Raw genomic sequence first — 23,927 nt, forward strand, 5'->3', positions numbered from 1 at the left:
ACTAAATTTCCTTACCTTCCCAGCTTTTTCTTGGAAGAGTAAACTTACTAAATGCATTAGACAAAATTTAGTAATTGTGCCAGCATTGTTGCTCATGTTATTTCAGTGAGAAAATGCTACGCTTGAGGAGGACTATTTCCAGGAATGGCCAGTAAAAAAGAATTAAAATGCTCCTGGTTTTTAGCTGACTTAATTGGGTAGTACCAGTAATTCTTTTTGTTCCTCTGTAATATACAAATAATTTCCTTTCTACATCATATGTCATGATGGATGGCACAATACAGGCTAAAATTTCTTGATATTTTCTTGATACTTGGCCATACTTTCTTGATGTGCTCACTCAGTCATGTTCAACTCTTTGTGACCCTATGGACTGTAGCCTACCAGGCTGCTCTGTCCATGGGATTTTCCAGGCAAGAATACTAGAGTAGGCCGCCATTTCCTCTTCCAGATGATTTCTTGATATTTGCATGTAATAAACATTATCCCTCACAATAATGAGGTCTTGGAATCTCTCGATTAAAAACTGATGCCTCCCAGTCATACCTAAAATACAGTGATGGTCATGTCATAATGACATTAGCTGGGCTAGAAGTGAGGATTAGTGAGGGAATATTGTAAAAATTTTATCATCCTTCATAGTTGATATTTCCACACTGTGTATGTCTTACTAGGCTATTCCCCACAATCACTAAAAACAATAAGCTCTCCAAAGAACATCAACAGTCACTCCTTTTTTAGGAGTTCTCTTTGGTCTTTTGATGGTACAAGTCAGTGTGGAATCTTGGAAGCCATCTGAAGACTGCCTACCACAGTCTGCTATTCAGTGTCCAAGGTGTCAGTCATCTAACCCTGTAAAGGTGACTAAGAATTCATATAACATCCTAGGGAATTCTGCTTCTTTAATTTAATAAAATTCAGACAGGAGATTTAGGTAAAAATACTTCTATAAGTGATTTTCTAAGAGGCTGAAATGGGAGATTCTTTTGAATTTGAGTAGTTAAGGAAATTTTCATGATTGTAATAAGGTATATGTTAACACTTCTGGCCACATTACTAAATATTAAGCTTAATTTCTACAGCTTGCAAGAGTCCTTTGCATACACTTTTTTTTTTTATAATTGCACTTTAGCAAATGGTATGTCCTTAGTTACGTGACAATTGATAGCGTGTGTGCTCAATCACTTCAATCATGTCCAACTCTGTCCAACTCTTTGCAACCCTATGAATGTACTCGGCCAGGCTCCTCTGTCCATGGGATTTTCCAGACAAATGGGTTGCCATGCCCTCCTTCAGCAGATCTCCGTGACCCAGGGATTGAACCCATGTCTCCTGCATAGTATGCAGATTCTTAACCCCTGAGCCACCAGGGAAGCCTGATACTTGACTAAAGTTCTTATAATTAGAGCCACAGTTCTTTTGTTTTTTAATTTTTATTTTGTATTGGGGAATAGCCAATTAACAAACAATGTTGTGTTAGTTTCAGGTGAATAGCAAAGGGACTTAGCTATACATATACATGTATCCATTCTCCTCCCAACTGCCATCCCTTCCCAGACAAGCCCCCAAGATGAAAGGTTGTTGCTGACCCATGAAAAGACGCCAGGATTCTTGGCCTCTGGAAGAGAAGAATTTAATCTGGGGCCAGAGACGAGGCTTGACCACTCAGAGCTTTTGTGTAATAAGAGTTTTATTAAAGTATAAAAGGGATAGAGAAAGCTTCTGACATAGACATCAGAAGGGGGCAGAAAGAGTGCCCCCTTGCTAGTGTTAGCAATGGAGTTATACACCTTTTAATTAGCTATTACAATGAATCAAAAGAATGTCTCAAGTTTGTGAAAATTTTACCAGACCTACTCCCACAATTTACATTTAGGATAACAAGATTTGAATTTAACAATAGAAAGATCCTCTAGACCCACTCCCATAATATACATTCTAAGATATCAGGATTAGTCAGAAGGTTTTCAAGAAAGAAAAACTATCCTCCAGCCAGATACATTGTTGTTGTATAATCCCTAGTACAGTTTAAACTGAGTTGTGTAATTGACTAAGACTAAGGCAATGGCACCCACTCCAGTACACTTGCCTGGAAAATCCCATGGGCGGAGGAGCCTGGTAGGCTGCAATCCATGGGGTCGCTAAGAGTCGGACACAACTGAGCGACTTCACTTTCACTTTTCACTTTCATGCATTGGAGAAGGAAATGGCAACCCACTCCAGTGTTCTTGCCTGGAGAATCCCAGGGGCGGGGGAGCCTGGTGGGCTGCTGTCTGTGGGGTCACACAGAGTCGGACACGACTGAGGCAACTTAGCAGTAGCAGCAGCAGCAAGGATTGTAGAGGGAAAAAAAAAAAAAAAGTTTGTCCTTTTCTCCTCCTTGAGAATTCCAGACCCCCAGTCTCCACTTTGAGAATACCAGACCCATTTCTCTTCCTTGGGGACCCTGAACTTCTTATCAATCTGCCTAGGAATTGACTCTCTCACCCTCCAGGCTGCCACAAAACATTGAGCAGAGTGCCCTATGCCATACAGTAGGTCCTTGTTGGTTATCCATTTAAAATATAGCAGGGTGTACACGTCAATCCCAAACTCCCTATCTATCCCTTCCCATATTCCTTCTCCCCCCAGCCCTCACTGGCAACCATAAGTAGACTAGCAGTTCTTAACGGGGTTGATATTGTTCTCCCCTACTCCCTGTTCCACTACAATCCAAGACATTTGGCAAGGTCTGAAAATACTCTGAGCCACAGTCAGCTCCCAGTCTTGTTTTTGCTGACTATATAGAGCTTCTCTATCTTTGGCTGCAAAGAATATAATCAATCTGATTTTGGTGTTGACCATCTGGTGATGTCCATGTGTAGAGTCTTCTCTTGTATTGTTGAGAGGGTGTTTCCTATGACCAGTGCGTTCTCTTGGCAAAACTCTATCAGCCTTTGCCCTGCTTCATTCTGTACTCCAAGGCCAAATTTGCCTGTTACTCAAGGTGTTTCTTGACTTCCTACTTTTGCATTCCAGTCCCCCAAATAGCTGTGAAAAGAAGAGAAGCAAAAAGTAAAAGAGAAAAGGAAAGATATAAGCATCTGAATGCAGAGTTCCAAAGAATAGCCACGGAGAGATAAAAAAGCCTTTCTCAGCGATCAGTACACAGAAATAGAGGAAAACAATAGAAAGAGAAAGACTAGAGATCTCTTCAAGAAAATTAGACATACCAAGGGAACATTTCATGCAAAGATGATCTCAATAACAGACAGAAATGGTATGGACCTAACAGAAGCAAAAGATACTAAGAAGAGGTGGCAAGAATACACGGAAGAACTGTACAAAAAAGATCTTCACGACCCAGATAATCACGATGGTGTGATCACTCACCTAGAGTCAGATATCCTGGAATGTGAAGTCAAGTGGGCCTTAGGAAGCATCACTATGAACAAAGCTAGTGGAGGTGATGGAATTCCAGTTGAACTATTTCAAATTCTAAAAGATGATGCTGTGAACGTGCCGCATTCAATATGCCAGCAAATTTGGGAAACTCAGCAGTGGCCACAGGACTGGAAAAGTTAGTTTTCAATTCAATCCCAAAGAAAGGCAATGCCAAGGAATGCTCAAACTACCGCACAATTGTACTCATCTCACACGCTAGTAAAGTAATGCTCAAAATTCTCCAAGCCAGGCTTCAGCAATACGTGAACCGTGAACTTCCAGATGTTCAAGCTGGTTTTAGAAAAGGCAGAGGAACCAGAGATCAAATTGCCAACATCTACTCGATCATTGAAAAAGCAAGAGAGTTCCAGAAAAACATTTATTTCTGCTTTATTGACTATGCCAAAGCCTTTAACTGTGTGGATCACAATAAACTGTGGAAAATTCTTCAAGAGATGGGAATACCAGACCACCTGACCTGCCTCTTGAGAATCTGTATGTAGGTCAGTAAGCAACAGTTAGAACTGGACATGGAACAACAGGCTGGTTCCAAATAGGAAAAGGAGTATGTCAAGGCTGTATGTTGCTACCCTGCTTATTTAACTTATATGTAGAGTACATCATGAGAAACACTGGGCTGGAAGAAGCACAAGCTGGAATCAAGATTGCCGGGAGAAATATCAATAACCTCAGATATGCAGATGACACCACCCTTATGGAAGAATGTGAAGAGGAACTCAAAAGCCTCTTGATGAAAGTGAAAGTGGAGAGTGAAAAAGTTGGCTTAAAGCTCAACATTCAGAAAACAAAGATCATGGCATCTGGTTCCATCACTTCATGGGAAATAGATGAGGAAAAGTGGAAACAGTGGATGACTTTTACTTTTAGGGGTCCCAAATCACTGCAGATGGTGACTGCAGCCATGAAATTAAAAGACGCTTACTCCTTGGAAGGAAAGTTATGACCAACCTAGACAGCATATTGAAAAGCAGAGACATTACTTTGTCAACAAAGGTCCATCTAGTCAAGGCTATGGTTCTTCTTGTGGTCATGTATGGATGTGAGAGTTGGACTATAAAGAAAGCTGAGCACTGAAGAACTGATCCTTTTGAACTGTGGTGTTGGAGAAGAGTCTTGAGAGGCCCTTGGACTGCAAGGAGATCCAACCAGTCCATCCTAAAGGAGATCACTCCTGGGTGTTCATTGGAAGGACTGATGTTGAAGCTGAAACTCCGGTACTTTGGCCACCTAATGTGAACAGCTGACTCATTTGAAAAGACCCTGATGCTGGGAAAGATTGAGGGCAGGAGGAGAAGGGGAGGACAGAGGATGAGATGGTTGGATGGCATCACCGACTAAATGGAAATGAGTTTGGGTGAACTCCAGGAGTTGGTGATGGACAGGGAGGCCTGGCGTGCTGCGGTTCATGGGGTTGCAAAGATTCGGACATGACTGAGTGACTGAACTGAATGAACTGACTGAAATACTCTGGTTGTTGCAACTGGGAGGAGCAATGTTTCAGTCATTTAGTGAGTAGAAGCCAGAAATGTTGCTAAACATCCTACAATGCATAAGACACACACACACGCACACACGTATCCAGCCCAAATGGCAATAGTACTGATATTGAGAAGCTTAGAATTAACATAATACATGGTTAGGTAGTAGAAGACTTCCTTCCTAAAATTATTCCACTCGATTGCAATTTTACAGTCTCAATATAATCAATGTTCACACTATTCATTGGTTTTATATTATTCCTTTAACAAGATATTTTATGGAAACTCTAGTGTTCCCAGGCCATTTAATAATGAACAAACGTGGACTGTGTCCATGCTCTTATGGAGTTTAAGTCTGGGTGAAGAGTCAGATCAAATTATGACACTAATGAGTAAGCCATTGCAAACAGGAACCTTTAAAGGAATGAAATTTGATTCTATGAGAGTATTTAACCTAGGAAATGCAAATCTGTAGTGCCAGTGAAGGCCTCCTTATGGAAATGGTGATAAAGCTGAGCCTGAAGACTGAACTGGGGAAACAGAGGGGAGAAATATTTCATCTTGGTGACTAGAACACAGAGAAAAGAGGGAGAGGGTCCAAAGGAAGTACAAAAAGCCTAGGGTAGGCAGTGCCTCACTGTGAGCCACATTAAGGGTGTGATCTTTATATGAAGAACAAGAACAAACAAAACAGTTTTTATGCAGGATTCTGGCAAGATCAGGCTTACTTTAAGATCAGTGGTATTCAGAAATGGCTTTCAGTGACCCAATATCAACCTTGAAGAAAGACTGATGAAATGTCACATTGCTCTGTTGCAGTCTTTTCCTATTCAATAATTTACCAGTAAATTGGATGAAAATATAGATGTGCCAAGCAAATTAATAGGTGGACCAATCCTGGGGAAAAAACCCTACTATCATAGACAATAAAATATTTAAAACCCCAAATTATTTCAACAAACCAGATCATTGAGCTAAAACCAGGCAGATGAAAGCTGGAGAGATACAAGTAAAAATGTCAGTTTGGTCTTTTAAATAATTGAGTTTAGAGATTCAGTTATAGGACTGGATTTGGTAGCAGTTCATGTGAAAATATGTAAATGTTTTAACATACTACAAGTCATAATTATGCCATGATTACAGGAAAGAGCCAACACAAAGTTAAGTTAAAATAGGAAAATCAATAGCCTCTGCATTTGCCAGCCCATGTGGAGAATACTGTAGTCATGTCTGAGTACCACATCAAAAGCAGGACATTCAGATACTACAATGCATCCAGATAAAGACAAACTGTATGGTAAGGGAACTGGAAAAATAAAGAAGATATGAACTGAAACCATAACAACATTTTTTGAGCGAGAATTGTGGAGGATTAGAACATATTACCTGGTGGTGTGAAAATTTCCCCATCATTCGATAATTCAAGCAGAGCCTATAAACTTGTTTTGATTTTTTCCAGAGCCCTTTAAAGGAAACTTCTTAGTTGGAAGGGAGGTTAAGCTAAATAGATGAGTTTGGCTTTTTTTTTTTTTTTTTTTTCTAGTTTGAACAATCACTGAGGTCCATGAGTGTGAATCCTCAGGATCATGAATATCTCTGGCTGCCAAACATCTCAACTCTCTATGTGCACGCATGTGTGCTCATTCACTTAACTGGTGTCTGACTCTGCGATCTATGGACTGTAACCCACCAAGTTTCTCTGTCTATGGAATTCTCCAAGCAAGAATACTGGAGTGGGTCACCATGTCCTCCTCTAGAGAATTTTCCCAACCCAAAGATCTCCTGTGGCTCCTGCATTGCAGGTTGATTCTTCACCACTGAGCCACTGGGGAAGCCTGAACCCTCTCTATACATGTGGTAAATGTCACACTTAATGAATCTTGGTGGGAAACAGAGCCTTCCTCTCACTAGAGAAACTGAAAGTGGCAAATCCTTACTTTCACAACTTCCCTAGCATGGAGGACGTAGACTTCATAATTTCATTTTAGTCAATCAGAGCTGCCTGCACTGGACTTTGCAGAGTGAGCTGACAAAGCAAAAGAAGAATCTCTTTGAGGGGCTCCATCAGATCCGGAAGCAATCACAGCAGCTGAGCCATGGGCAGTGACAGAGGTGCTGGTCTCATTTGAAGCCTCCTTTATGGCCCTGGCTGTAGCCCAGCCTCCCTGGCTCTTGATTGTTTTCCAAGCCCATTGCTGCACTTTGTCTAAGATTCTGTGATTTTCCCAATATCACTTTAACAAATATCTTTTTAGCTTAAATCATCCAGATTTGGTTTCTGTTTCTCACAATGGCAAACTGATTGATATAACCTCCAATGTGTATTTTGCTTAATGTTAAAATCCATTTTTTATGAGGTACAGAAAGACATGTCAGATTCTATAGTGAGCCCTGCCCCCCCCCCATCATTACATTCAGTTTTACAAAGGGAGTGGACCCCAGGCCTTTTCCCTGACTCTGGGAACCCTAAGCCAGATCAATAACACAGATATAAAACAGAGAGGAGAGGGATAGGTGAGAATATTGTTGAATATATTTACAGTTGAGTCTTGTTATTCATGGATCTTGTATTTGCAAACTTGTCTACTCACTAAAATTTATTTGTAACCTCTAAATCAAGAGTTGCTTCACTTTTGAAATCATTCCTCAAGAAATGTAGAACAGCAAAAAATTTGAGTCACTTTATGAGCCCATCCCCAGCTGAACTCAAACAAGGCAATGCTCTGCCTTCTTATTTTAACTCTCATACTGTAAACAAGTGTTCTTTTCATATCTAGTGCTATGATTTTCTTTTTTGTGTGCTTTTTGTAGTTGATTTCATTGTTATTTTTTAATTTCAATTTATTTTTAATTGGAGGATAATTACTTGACAATATTGTGTTGTTTTCTGCCGTAAATCAACATGAATCAGCTACAGGTACAAATATGCTCCCTCCCTCTTGAACCCCCCTATCACTTCCCACCCCATCTGACCCCTCTAGGTTGTCGCAGAGCACCAGATTTTTGAGCTCCCTGCATCAGACAGCAAATTTCCATTGGCTATCTAATTTTACATATGGTAATTAAATGTTTTAGTGCTTCTCTCTCAATTCATCCCACCATCTACTTCCCCCCCTACACCCGTGTCCATAAGTCTGTTCTATGTCTGTGTCTCCTCCGCTTCCCTGCAGACAGGTTCATCACTACCATCTTTCCAGATTGCATATGAGATTCCATAAAATGATGGGAGGCATAGCAGCAAAGTGCTGTTCATTTTTCTAAGCACAGGCTATGATGTGCATTATGGAGAAAATACATGTATTAGATGAGCTTTCTTCAGGTACCTGTTATAGTTCTGTTGGTGGTGAGTTCAACATTAAGCAATCAACAGCATTAAATAAGGGGTCTTTAAACAGAAAAACAAATAAAACAAGGTTATATAGAGATGGGTTCATGAAAATGTTGTGACCAGAGATTCAGGAACCTAATTCCATATTTCCCCAAGTGTTTGTGGTATCTTTGTGGAGTGAACATAACCACCACAAAAAATGAGAATTGGCTATACGTAGAGACAATATTTTCTGTGCTGTGAGTTCTCATCACACCACAGGGTAAAAGGGAAAAGTGGACTTCTTCTCTCATCTCAAGCCTAGGGAGGGGGCCCCCATAAGGCTGCCTGAGAGTTAGTTGTGTGTTTCCCAAATCTCTGGGCATGATGAACCGGTGTCTGACCCCAGGACATCAAGACAATAGAGAAGGAGGGCTGGTGACCGCAATGGTGACGTGCAAGTGTTGCTGGTTACTACCTGGTTGGCAAAGCGTAGAATAAGTGGGGGTTTCCTTGGAGAAGGAAATGGCAACCCACTCCAGTACCCTTGCCTGGAAAATCCCATGGACAGAGGAGCCTGGTATGCTACAGTCCATGAGGTCACAAGGAGTCGGACATGACTGAGCGACTTCACTCACTCACTCCTTGTGGGTGGGTGGTGGGCACACACTAGAGAGAGCTTGCCAGAACACATCTACCTTAGGTCCTGTCCAGTAAAATTATCTCGGGAATTAAAGAGCCTCTGCAGGAAAAGGGTAAATATGCACTGCCAGCTAGCCCAGGAGCTACAGACTGAGTTAAAGTGCCCACATAGAATTTAAAAGCTACAGGAGAGAGACAGCACAAAACTGCTGGAAGATCCACAAGGTGTCCTTGGACAGAAAGAGTCAGTTTACCAAGTCCAGATAGCATGAAGCTCTACTGTAGCAGAAAGGCTTAATCTGTCACTTCTTGTTTTCTCCCTTTTCTCCCCTGGCTTCAAACATGGTGGGAGTTTGGAAAAACAGATAGCAAGAGACAGCCAAGAAGCTCAAACGGGGAAGCAGAGAAGCCAATGTAACTTCCTGTCCCCTTAAAGATCTCCAGCCCAGAGGAGGATTGAGCTGGGGTGGTGTGGTTAAAGACCAAGTCTGCAGTTCAGTTTTTTGCATGCATGGAAGTAGGCATTTAAATGTCTGAATCAAGATCACGTTTGTAACTTAATGTGTCATTAGAGCTCTCATAGACCTACCAGAACTTTTATACAGGAACACCCCAGTTGAATGGGATTGGTTAGGAAACAAGGATTGAATTGTGGTTTAAGTTGGGCTTTCCTGGTGGCTCAGACAGGAAAAATCTGCCTGCAATGCAGGAGACCTGGGTTTAATCCTTGGGTCAGGAAGATCCCCTGGAGAAGAAAATGGCACCCACTCCACTATTCTTGCTTGCAGAATCTCATGGAGAGTGGAGCCTGGTGGGCTACAGTCCATGGGGTCGTGAAAAGTTGGATTTGACTGAGTGACTAACACACTTTAAATGTTACGAGTTCATGCTTGTGCAATGAGTTATCTGCTCACTCAAGGCTTCGCTGCTGCACTGTGAGATACCTGAGTGCTAGCTCTAGTGCTGGGTTTGAATTCTGTTTCACCCCATGATCACTGTGGCTAAAGTTTGGTGTGATTAAACACCTCACTAAATTTGAATTTGGTCACAAATGAAGTGGAGATGACATTAGTATTTTAGAAATAGAGATTTGTTAAGCATTGTCTTCAGACCAGACCCAGACAAAAAGACAGTGGCATGCCTGGAATCTGGCTGTCCTCTCAGATCTTACAGGATATGATCCGCATGAACAGTATCACCAGAAACAACATGCTCCTTAGGGAGGTAAGAGCCAAGTCAAGTCAAGATAGAGCCTTCCTTCCTGTGTGGTGCCCTGCTATCAATAGGCTTCTATGTTCTTGCAAAGTAAAAGGGGCCACTTCCCTGGTGGGCCAGGGGCTAAGATTCCACACTCCCAATGCACAGCATCTGGGTTTGATTCTTGGTCAGAGAACTAGATTCCAGAAGCCCTAATTAAGAGTTCACAAGCCACACCTAAAAGATCCCACATGCTGTAACTAAGACCTGGTGTTGCCAAATAAATAAATATATATTTTTTAATGTAAAAGGAGAATTCAATGTACTCTAACCATGGATTTGTATGGAGCCTTTTCCCAAGAAACCATGACCCTCCTGAACTGTTGCAAGAAAGCACTCCCTAGGTTAGTGTGAGGATCCAATAAAATAGAAATAATGCATACCAACTTCTTCATTTGCATTTGTATGCATTTATTCAAATGCATTTTTATGCCTTTGGCATATAATAAATAACTTAAAGTTAATCTAAAATTATCAACATAATTAATATGATTTTCATCTGTTTTATGTCTAGTGGTTAATTCATTTAAGTCCTTTTTCCAGTTCAACTGGTTATCAGAAAATACAGATGAAAGATCCATGTTGGAACTATTTTTAATAACCTCCCTCCCATGGCCAAGTTAATTCTCCAACCATCAAAGATTTTCACATTTTATAGTTTACTATTATTGGTAGCTCTACAGAGATGTTCCTTAATTCTGCCCTTGGATAGCGTGAGAAGATATGTCTTATGTCTACTTCTCTCAATAAAATTTTAATATGTTACTTTTTAATGCTTATAGAGATATAAAATTGGATAGCAATCCAAACATAGGGGCTTACCTCACATGTCATTATCTAGACACTTATGTATGTGCTGCTACTAAGTTGCCACAATTCTTATTCAGGCTAAGAAAACTACTTCGCATGCATGGATACAGGCATTTTACTTTACTGATTTTCCATCAATTTATCCTTTCATTATTCCTGTCTTTTCACTTTTAATTTATAATGCTTTGCCAAACTTGGATATGATAATTTAGAAGTTTTGACCACTGTAAAGGATAATGAAAGAATTATTTCTTAGCATTTAAATAATGTACTTATTTTATATCTTCCATATAATAATAGTTATAATATTATATGTATTGTAAAATGTTATATTAAATATCATATTTTTAAAAGCAAACATCCCTTTAGCAATCATTAGCTGGCCACACATTCACATGGGTCTCATTAGCTCAAGTCTGAGTTTATCAATATAATGTGTTACACTGAATTGAATATTTAACTTGAATGTTTAATTTTCACTTTAATGGAGTGTACAACTAGTATCCAAAACAAAAAGCATAAATAAAAGATAAATTTAAAATGCAGTTAAATGATTGAGAAGCAATCAAAATTGTAAATGAGAAAGTATCCAAATTTCACTGTAATAACCTAGATCCATGAAGGAAGAGAAATGAAATGGGAAAGCATTCATCTTGATTTCTCTGACATGTGGCAATTCCCTGGAGAGAGAAGCTGTTTAAAGGAATTCAAACATCAAAACACTTGATTTACCCAACATTTAGGTACAATAGGAAAATAACCTTTGTTAAAAGAGAACCAACTTTGACCTTTTGGCTGATCTGAGGGCAATTTAATTTTATAAATGTATTTTTAGTTACAAAAGTTTTAATTCTCCCCAAATTATCCTTAATCTCTTAAAAAAATGGAGAATCAAATTAAATCATAGTTCTTAAGAAAATGAGTCTTAGTTCTAATGAAATTTGTATCTGAGACTTGAACTGTCATATGAACTCAGGGAGCCTCCTGTAGTCTGCAAAATCTAATCAACTCCTGGAAAAATAAATGCACTCAGGATTACTTTTTTTAAGTCAAAATTTGAGGTGGATGAAAAAAGAAAAATTCCAAATACTCCCAGTAATCATAGAAACAAATCTCAAGATACTTTAGAAACATTTTTTTTTTAACTTGCAATGTAGTCCTAGGTCACTAAGGGAACAAAATAACACCACTGTGTTTTACTATTTAATTGTTCAAAGGCATTGGAAAAAAATATCTTATATACTCCACAGCCTCACCTCATTCCTTTTTGCACTGGCAGATCAAATACACTTGACAATGACTGCATCACACACAGTCAGAAACTGGGTTAAGATTCTTGAAGATGCTATTAAAGAAAAAGACAGGAATGTTGGAACAAATTGTAACCAGATCAAAACAGCAAGAAATATCTAAAATTTTTCTTCCATAGTGAAAATGAATGAGTATTTGATATATGGCCAAGGAAAAAAGGTCATTACAAATTTTAATACTGACTTGCCGAAGGGTACAGTATAGTAGGGGCTTCCCTGGTGGCTCAGAGAGTAAAGTGTCTGCCTGCAATGTGGGACACCTGGGTTTGACCCCTGGGTCGGGAAGATCTCTTGGAGAAGGAAATGGAAACCCATTCCAGTACTCTTGCCTGGAAAATTCCACGGACAGAAGGGCCTGATACCCTACAGTCCATGAAATCGCAAAGAGTCGCACACAACTGAGCAACTTCACTTCACTGTATATCAGAGGAATGAAAAGTCATTATTATGCATATTGAAGAATATTTCTCAGTGCTATAATTAAAAACCAGTATTTCTTTATATAATTCACCTTGTCATCCTCTTTATATAAGTCCTGTCTGATAATAAAATCCCAAAAAGAGGTGTTTTGTATAATTCACCTTTATATTTCTATTTTCTGAAATATTATCTACCTTATAGATAATTCTCAATACATGTTTATTAAATTGACAGTAATATTTCATATTGATATCTGAAATTCTAAAGAGTATAAATACCTTAATATAGAAAAATAGGGAGTCTTGAAGCCAGAAAGCCTGGGTTCTAACTTTTCAACAAACTAATTGTATGTCTGTTCTTTATTAAATAAGAATAATAAAAGAGAAATACAAAAAAAAAGTAAATGGCTCAGAAAAAAAGAGTGAAATGATAAATTAAAATGTGATGCACCTAGAATAGTAACATGCAACTTCAAGAAGAATTACATAATAAGGAAGAAAATATAGTTATTTATCTAAATTAGAAATAGGCCATTTGTCATGAAAATATTTACTCTTTCTGGGCTGAAGTTTTGGGACACTTTCAGTTTGGAAATCTTGAGGGAACCTCTTATCACAAAGACCAGCCATGATAACCCAAATCAGCTGTTAGAAGCATGAAAGCATGAAGAAAAGGGGTGAAATATAAAATACTGACAGCATCTTGCTTCCTTTTTGCCAGGGAAAGCTGTTTCTAAAGAATGGTAAGCTGTGGTACATATACACAATGGAGTATTACTCAGCCATTAAAAAGAATACATTTGAATCAGTTCTAATGAGGTGGATGAAACTGGAGCCTATTATACAGAGTGAAGTAAGCCAGAAAGAAAAACCCCAAAACAGTATACTAACGCATATATATGGAATTTAGAAAGATGGTAACAATAACCCTGTATACGAGACAGCAAAAGAGACACTGGTGTATAGAACAGTCTTTTGGACTCTGGGAGAGGGAGAGGGTGGGATGATTTGGGAGAATGGCATTGAAATATGTATAATATCATATATGAAATGAGTCGCCAGTCCAGGTTCGATGCACGATACTGGATGCTTGGGGCTGGTGCACTGGGACGACCCAGAGGGATGGTATGGGGAGGGAGGAGGGAGGAGGGTTCCGGATGGGGAACACATGTATACCTGGGGCAGATTCATTTTGATATATGACAAAACCAATACAATATTGTAAAGTTAAATAAAATTAAATTAAAAAAAATAATGGTGGGATTGTAGGTTTGTGGTTAATTTTTAAAAATTAGTTTGTTTTGATTATCTATAATTTATAATTTCTCAATACTAACTACATTACTTATTTAAAAAGCAAAAACAAAGGCATTTAAATAGGGATAATTGTTGGAAGCACCCCCATCTGTAAAACAGAAGGGACTTTATTGTTAACAAGAAAAAGGCAGTGCTATGTAGACCATCTTTTCAGTATAGAGCATTAATACAAGTTAGGTGTAGATTTGCAGAGAGTTTTCTGGTATGGCAGAAATAACAACTATTTACCAGTATCCATCCCTCCTCTTTTTCCAGATGTGTGGAAGAATCACACTTCCCCACCCTTTTGAAACTGAGCATGGCCATATGATTTGTTCTGGTGAATAAAATAAAAACAGAGGTCATAAGTGGCACCTCTGGGTAGAAGCATTGAGAGCTGATGTGCAACTCGGCTTGTTCTCTTCCTCAGTTCCTGGCAAAGAGGCCGAGTTTTGGACATGGTGTAGCATAAGATGGCAGAGTGTCACTCAGCCTGGGTCACGAGATTGGTATGTAGAAGACTAATCAGTCCCACAGCAGATGCTATGTGACCAAGAAATAAACCTTTGGTAGGTAAGCCACAAAATCAGGGTGTTGTCTGTAACTGCATCACCTAGACTTATCTAATTAATATAGCAGGCAGATGTCATAACCCAAAATATAAAAGGTGTGAGTTTGAAATGAGACTTTAAAAGTTGTTAAAGTGAAAAACCAATAGATAATCTATGGCAGGGATCAAGAGTAAAGGATTCTTGGCTTACCTCATAAAATGAGTTGTGAATCATATGGTACAAATCAGCCCACGTGTAAGTTCAAGCTTTGCTACTGGTCAGTGTAGTTTTCAGCAAGTTTACTTCACATCTCTCAGTCTATTATCCCACTTGTAAAATAGAAATAATAAGCTAAGAACAGACTCAGCTTATGTCTCTCTTGAAATGATATCCAAAGAGTTTAGTACAGTTGATCCTCCATGCATTTTTCCTTCTTCCCATGTTTTCCTTCATTAATAGGACCTATCACATTCCAGAAAAGGAGAGGTAATATTCTAGGCTCTGAGCCTACAGCAATGGACGAAACAAAAAAATCTCTGTCCATACACAGCAATGAGATGCAAAAAGCCACACATTCAATTAGAGGACTTATATATCAGTGATTTCCCTCTGGAGATATTCAATACACTCTTCCTTTAAAAGTTTTTAAGCATTCAGTATAATATGTAGACTAGACGAAAAATTTACCTTTGTTTGGTGGGAAGTAAAACCTCATGTAAAGAGTTGACTCATTGGAAAAGACCCTGATGCTGGGAGGGATTGGGGGCAGGAGGAGAAGGGGACGACAGAGGATGAGATGGCTGGATGGCCATCTGAACTGAACTGAACTGAAGACCAGACTGCCAGTTGTAGAAAATAAGAAACGGTACCTATACCCTCAGTTATATAGCTATAGCCTCAGTTCCTGGCACAGAGCTTAACCAAAAGCAGAAATGCTCCAATGTCTTACTGAATGAGTGAACAAATTAAGTATACACCAACACAGAGGAGAGAATAAAGTGTGATCATTATGGCTTATGTTATTCCTCTCATTCATTCACTCATGCATATAACATTCAAGCTCTGCTTTGGGTGTTGAAGGTAGAGCAGTGAATGAAAGCAAGTCCTATTGCCACTGAGCTTATTTACACTCTCTAGGTCGTTAAAATTCATTTTGATGACAGGTTGACGGGTAGATCTATTTATGTTGTGAAAATCAGCCTATTCAGTGATCCCACTTCAGTAGACTGTGGTAAATTGGAGTGTCATCAGAGATTAGTCTAAATACTTATAAAATAGTTGGCAGAATAGCATAAGATTTACTGTGTCTATGGTTTCATTTTTTTAAAAAAATGAGTGCTGAGATTTGCATTCAAACTACATTGCTACATCTGTCATTTGTTTCCACATTATTAGCCCATGTGTTAGTAATTAAGAATGCTTTGGCTGAAAAGGGAAAATGATTAATCAGGTTTGTTCTCATAACAGTGACTTAATCTTCTGCTTTTGTTGGAAATAAACAATAACAAAAGCACAGAGTCAAACCTTAAAGTAAACTACGTGGTGCCTTGAAGGTAAACAAGTCAACTGTTTCAATAAATTTCAACTGTTACCTATAAATTGTGTGGTGGGGGGTGTGGGTGGGGTAGTGGGAAGGAGTGATTTAACTGCATACACTTCATGTCCTACAAATAAGTGAGTTATTGTTCTGCCCTGGATGCTAGATATGGAACTTCCTGACAGGGTCTTGTTTGCACCAAACATTCTCATCTGCTTTGCAAAGATGGCAGAATACTGAGTATAAAAGCTATAGAGAAGACAGACTGTTTCTACCCATTTTTACTCCAAAAGCATTGTAAAGAGTTAGTATAATATAAAGAATGACTTGGCCACTATTTCTACTAACTATTTTTAACATTTAAAAATTACATTTATATTAAAATAGAAGAGACCTAATCCAGACTTTAAAATATATTCATAAACATAAGATCTGCTAGATGCATGTAGCTAAAAGACTTTTGGCAAAGTGCCAAAACTGCATTTATATAGTGACATTCCAAACACCAAAATATTGGGTTGGCTAGAAAGTTCATTTGGACTTTTCCATAATAAATCATGGACAAATATGAATGAACTTTTTGGCCAACCCAATATTACTGGGAGATTAAATAAGGTCCATGCTCAGTGTTTAGCACTGTGCATCACACAAAATGCAGAGAACATTTTAAATAGATGTTAGCTATTTTTATGGTCATTAGGTTTCTCTTTAATTATAGGAGAAAGAACACTAAGTCACTTCAGTCATGTCTGACTCTGTAGGACCCCATAGATGTCAGCCCACCAGGCTCCCCCGTGCCTGGGATTCTCCAGGCAAGAACACTGGTGTGGGTTGCCATTTCCTTCTTAATCTTAATCTTAAGTGACTTAATCTTCTGCTTTTGTTGGAAATAAACAATAACAAAAGCACAGAGTCAAACCTTAAAGTAAACTACGTGGTGCCTTGAAGGTAAACAAGTCAAATGTTTCAATAAATTTCAACTGTTATCTATAAATTGTGTGGTGGGCGGTGCGGGTGGGGTAGTGGGAAGGAGTGATTTAACTGCATACACTCAATGCATGAAAGTGAAAAGTGAAAGTGAAGTCGCTCAGTCGTGTCCGACTCTTAGCGACCCCGTGGACTGCAGCCTACCAGGCTCCTCCGTCCATGGGATTCTCCAGGCAAGCGTACTGGAGTGGGGTGCCATTGCCTTCTCCGATAGGAGAAAGAATACACTAACATAAAAAGAAGTCATGTGGGGGAGGAGCAAAGATGGCGGAGGAGTAGGACGGGGAGAACACTTTCTCCCCCACAAATTCATCAAAAGAGCATTTAAACGTCGAGTAAATTCCACAAAACAACTTCTGAATGCTGGCAGAGGACATCAGACACCCAGAAAAGCAACCCAACTCTTCGAAAGGAGGTAGGAAAAAATATAAAAGACAAAAAAAGAGACAAAAGAGGGAGGGATGGAGTTCCGTCCCAGGAAGGGAGTCTTAAAAAGAGAGACGTTTCCAAACACCAGGAAACCTTCTCACTGCCGAATCTGTGCCGAGCTTGGGAAGCACAGAGGGCAACATAAAAGGGAGAAAAAAAATAAATAAACAATTAAAAATCGCAGATTGTGAGCCCTACGGTAACTCCCCCAACGGAGAAGCAGCGCAGACGCCTGCACACGGCATTAGCAAGCGGGGGCTGGGCAGGGAAGCGCGGCGCGGGCTGTGTCCCTTAGAGTAGGAATCGGCCCGAATGTCCTGAGCGCTATCTAAGTGAAATAATTTGGGCTAGCAAACCAGAGTGTGGGATATCTACCACGCGAAAAGCCAGCCCTAACCTAAGACACCGACAGGCCCGCGCACAGAACAAAGGACTGAACAGAGATAGCCGGTTGCAGACCTTCCCCCTCCGGTGACAGGCAGCCAGAGCCGGAAGGGGGCAATCGCAGCCCCAGAGAGTCACTATCTATAAAACTGTAAGCAGGCTTCTTTGCTAACTAAAACTTCTTGGGGGTCTGGACGGTCAACATCTGCCTGAGAAGGTGCACCGGTTTTACACCCAGATAACCGAGTGGCGGGGAGGTGATAAGTCGCAGCATTGGCGCCCGCCAAACACATCACCTGAGCTGCGCAGATCTGGGAAGAGCACAAAACGCAGGCCCAACCGAGTCTGCGCCTCTGAGGACTACCCGAGGGCCTGAACCTGAGCGGCTTGGACCTGGGAGCTCAGCCCAGGGCCGGCCTCTGATTGTTCCCGGCGGAACAACCTAGAGCCCGAGCAGTGTGGGCAGGGAGGCTACACGCGCAGTGAGCGGGAGCAGACCCAGTGAGGCTGAGGCACTGCGAGCACACGCCAGTGTTATCTGTTTGCAGCATCCCTCCCTCCCTCCCCACAGCGCGGCTGAACAAGTGAGCCTAAATAAAATAAAAAAAATAGTGTCCTCCACCATCCCCTTTGTGTCAGGGCGGGAACCAGACACTGAAGAGACCAGCAAACAGAAGAAGCTATAACAGAGGGAAACGCCTTGGAAGCTACAGGCCATAGATTAAAACCCTGTGGTTACTACGGACTACAGAGGAAGGGGCCTATAGATCTTGAGAAATATAAGTCAGACCAAGGAACTAGCCAAAAATGAACTGAACCCACAATACTCACAACAAAACCAGAGAAAGACCTAGATATATTTTTACTATTTTTACGATCAATCTTTCTTTTTTTTTTTAATTTTTTTTTTTAAAAAATTTTAAGTCCTCTATTGTCCTTTAATTTTCACTTTTATAACTATTACTTTGCAAAAAAAAAGACCCTATTTTTTTTCTTTTTCAGCAAATTTCATATATATATTTTACAATTTTTTGACCGTGTTTTGTTTTGTTTGTTTGTTTTTTCTTTTTCTTTTTTTCTTTAACATTGTACTTTTGAAATTCCAAACTCTACTCTAGATTTTTAATTTTAGCCTTTTGGTATATGTTATCAATTTTGTACCTATAGTTTTTTTCATAATTTCTGTGACTTTTTTTTTCCTCTGTTTCTTTCTCTTCTTCTTTTGTATAACATTGTATATCTGCAATTCCAAACTCTACTCAAGATTTTTAATTTATGCTTTTTGGTATTTGATATCAATTTTGTACCTGTATTTTCTTTATAATTTTTGCCACATTGTTTTTGTTGGTTTGTTTGTTTTCTCTCTTTATTTTTCTTCTTCTTTTTTTTAACATTGTATTTTTGAAATTCCAAACTCTACTCTAGATTTTTAACTTTTGCTTTTTGGTATTAGTTATCAATTTTGTACCTGTAGTTTCTTTATAATTTTCGCAACCTTGTTTGTTTTTCTTTGTTTGTTTTTTCTCTCTTTCTTTTTCTTCTTCTTTTCATTAACATCACATTTTTGAAATTCCAAACTCTACTCTAGATTTTTAATTTTTGCTTTTATGTATTTGTTACCAATTTTGTACCTTTAAAAACCCAATCTTCAGGACCCATTTTTCACTAGAGAACGAGATTACTGGCTTGACTGCTCTCTCTCCCTTTGGACTCTCCGTTTTCTCCACCAGGTCGCCTGTATCTCCTCCCTAACCCCTCTCTACTCTACCCAACTCTGTGAATTTCTGTGTGTTCCAGATGGTGGAGAACACTTAGGGAACTGATTACTGGCTGGATCTGTCTCCCTCCTTTGCATTTCCCCCTTTTATCCTTCTGGCCACTTCTGTCTCCTGCCTCCTTCTTCTCTTCTCTGTATAACTCCGTGAACATCTCTGAGCGGTCCAGCTGTGGAGTGCACATAAGGAAGTGACTACTGGCTAGCCCTCTCTCTCCACTATTGATTCCACCTCATCTCATTTGGGTCACCTCTAACTCCCTCCTCCCACTTCTCTTCTCCATGTAACTCTGTGAACCTCGCTGAGTGACCCTCACAGTAGAGAAACTTTTCATCTTTAACGTAGATGTTTTATCAATGGTGCTGTATAGAAGGAGAAGTTTTGAAACTACTCTAAAAATAAGACCGATAACTGGAAGTAGGAGGCTTAAGTCCAAACCCTGACTCCAGGGAACTCCTGACTCCAAGGAACATTAATTGACAGGAGCTCATCAAACGCCTCCATACCGACACTGAAACCAAGCACCACACAAGGGCCAACAAGTTCCAGGGCAAGACATACCAAGCAAATTCTCCAGCAACAAAGGAACACAGCCCTGAGCTTCAAGATACAGGCTGCCCAAAGTCACCCCAAAACCATAGACATCTCATAACTCATTACTGGACATTTTCATTACACTCCAGAGAGAAGAAATACAGCTCCATCCACCAGAACATCGACACAAGCTTCCCTAACCAGGAAACCTTGACAAGCCACCTGTACAAACCCACACACAGCGAGGAAACGCCACAATAAAGAGAACTCCACAAACTGCCAGAATACAGAAAGGACACCCCAAACTCAGCAATTTAAACAAGATGAAGAGACAGAGGAATAGCCAGCAGATAAAGTAACAGGATAGATGCCCACCAAACCAAACAAAAGAGGAAGAGATAGGGAATCTACCTGATAAAGAATTCCGAATAATGATAGTGAAATTGATCCAAAATCTTGAAATTAAAATGGAATAACAGATAAATAGCCTGGAGGCAAGGATTGAGAAGATGCAAGAAAGGTTTAACAAGGACTTAGAAGAAATAAAAAAGAGTCAATATATAATGAATAATGCAATAAGTGAAATTAAAAACACTCTGGAGGCAACAAATAGTAGAATAACAGAGGCAGAAGATAGGATTAGTGAATTAGAAGATAGAATGGTAGAAATAAATGAATCAGAGAGGATAAAAGAAAAATGAATTAAAAGAAATGAGGACAATCTCAGAGACCTCCAGGACAATATTAAACGCTACAACATTCGAATCATAGGGGTCCCAGAAGAAGAAGACAAAAAGAAAGACCATGAGAAAATACTTGAGGAGATAATAGTTGAAAACTTCCCTAAAATGGGGAAGGAAATAATCACCCAAGTCCAAGAAACCCAGAGAGTCCCAAACAGGATAAACCCAAGGCGAAACACCCCAAGACACATAGTAATCAAGTTAACAAAGATCAAACACAAAGAACAAATATTAAAAGCAGCAAGGGAAAAACAACAAATAACACACAAGGGAATACCCATAAGGATAACAGCTGATCTTTCAATAGAAACTCTTCAAGCCAGGAGGGAATGTCAAGACATACTTAAAATGATGAAAGAAAATAACCTACAGCCCAGATTATTGTACCCAGCAAGGATCTCATTCAAGTATGAAGGAGAAATCAAAAGCTTTTCAGACAAGCAAAAGCTGAGAGAATTCTGCACCACCAAACCAGCTCTCCAACAAATACTAAAGGATATTCTCTAGACAGGAAACACAAAAACGGTGTATAAATTCGAACCCAAAACAATAAAGTAAATGGCAACGGGATCATACTTATCAGTAATTACCTTAAACGCAAATGGGTTGAATGCCCCAACCAAAAGACAAAGCCTGGCTGAATGGATACAAAAACAAGACCCCTACATATGTTGTCTACAAGAGACCCACCTCAAAACAGGGGACACATACAGACTGAAAGTGAAGGGCTGGAAAAAGATTTTCCATGCAAATAGGGACCAAAAGAAAGCAGGAGTAGCAATACTCATATCAGATAAAATAGACTTTAAAACAAAGACTGTGAAAAGAGACAAAGATGGTCACTACATAATGATCAAAGGATCAATCCAAGAAGAAGATATAACAATTATAAATATATATGCACCCAACACGGGAGCACCACAGTATGTAAGACAAATGCTAACAAGTATGAAAGGAGAAATTAACAACAACACAATAATAGTGGGAGACTTTAATACCCCACTCACACCTATGGATAGATCAACTGAACAGAAAATTAACAAGGAAACACAAACTTTAAATGATACAATAGACCATTAGACCTAATTGATATCTATAGGACATTTCATCCCGAAACAATGAATTTCACCTTCTTCTCAAGCGCACATGGAACCTTCTCCAGGATAGATCACATCCTGGGCCATAAAGCTAGCCTTGGTAAATTCAAAAAAATTGAAATCATTCCAAGCATCTTTTCTGACCACAATGCAGTAAGATTAGATCTCAATTACAAGAGAAAAACTATTAAAAATTCCAACATATGGAGGCTGAACAACACGCTGCTGAATAACCAACAAATCACAGAAGAAATCAAAAAAGAAATCAAAATTTGCATAGAAACGAATGAAAATGAAAACACAACAACCCAAAACCTGTGGGACACGGTAAAAGCAGTCCTAAGGGGAAAGTTCGTAGCAATACAGGCACACCTCAAGAAACAAGAAAAAAAGTCAAATAAATAACCTAACTCTACACCTAAAGCAACTAGAAAAGGAAGAAATGAAGAACCCCAGGGTTAGTAGAAGGAAAGAAATCTTAAAACTTAGAGCAGAAATAAATGCAAAAGAAACAAAAGAGATCATAGCAAAAATCAACAAAACCAAAAGCTGGTGTTTTGAAAGGATAAATAAAATTGACAAACCATTAGCCAGACTCATCAAGAAACAAAGGGAGAAAAATCAAATCAATAAAATTAGAAATGAAAATGGAGAGATCACAACAGACAACACAGAAATACAAAGGATCATAAGAGACTACTATCAACAATTATATGCCAATAAAATGGACAACGTGGAAGAAATGGACAAATTCTTAGAAAAGTGCAACTTTCCAAAACTTGATCAGGAAGAAATAGAAAATCTTAACAGACCCATCACAAGCATGGAAATTGAAACTGTAATCAAAAATCTTCCAGCAAACAAAAGCCCGGGTCCAGACGGCTTCACAGCTGAATTCTACCAAAAATTTAGAGAAGAGCTAACACCTATCCTGCTCAAACTCTTTCAGAAAATTGCAGAGGATGGTAAATTTCCAAACTCATTCTATGAGGCCACCATCACCCTAATACCAAAACCTGACAAAGATCCCACAGAAAAAGAAAACTACAGGCCAATATCACTGATGAACATAGATGCAAAAATCCTTAACAAAATTCTAGCAATCAGAATCCAACAACACATTAAAAAGATCATACACCATGACCAAGTGGGCTTTATCCCAGGGATGCAAGGATTCTTCAATACCCGCAAATCAATCAATGTAATACACCACATTAACAAATTAAAAAACAAAAACCATATGATTATCTCAATAGATGCAGAGAAAGCCTTTGACAAAATTCAACATCCATTTATGATAAAAACTCTCCAGAAAGCAGGAATAGAAGGAACATACCTCAACATAATAAAAGCTATATATGACAAACCCACAGCAAACATTATCCTCAATGGTGAAAAATTGAAAGCATTTCCTCTAAAATCAGGAACAAGACAAGGGTGCCCACTTTCACCATTACTATTCAACATAGTTTTGGAAGTTTTGGCCACAGCAATCAGAGCAGAAAAAGAAATAAAAGGAATCCAAATTGGAAAAGAAGAAGTAAAGCTCTCACTGTTTGCAGATGACATGATCCTCTACATAGAAAACCCTAAAGATTCCACCAGAAAATTACTAGAACTAATCAATGACTATAGTAAAGTTGCAGGATATAAAATCAACACACAGAAATCCCTTGCATTCCTATACACTAATAATGAGAAAACAGAAAGAGAAATTAAGGAAACAATTCCATTCACCATTGCAATGGAAAGAATAAAATACTTAGGAATATATCTACTTAAAGAAACTAAAGACCTATATATAGAAAACTATAAAACACTGGTGAAAGAAATCAAAGAGGACACTAACAGATGGAGAAATATACCATGTTCATGGATTGGAAGAATCAATAGAGTGAAAATGAGTATACTACCCAAAGCAATTTAT

The sequence above is a fragment of the Bubalus bubalis genome, chromosome 15 (genome assembly GCF_019923935.1).
Source record: "Bubalus bubalis isolate 160015118507 breed Murrah chromosome 15, NDDB_SH_1, whole genome shotgun sequence".
In the NCBI taxonomy this organism is placed as follows: domain Eukaryota; kingdom Metazoa; phylum Chordata; class Mammalia; order Artiodactyla; family Bovidae; genus Bubalus; species Bubalus bubalis.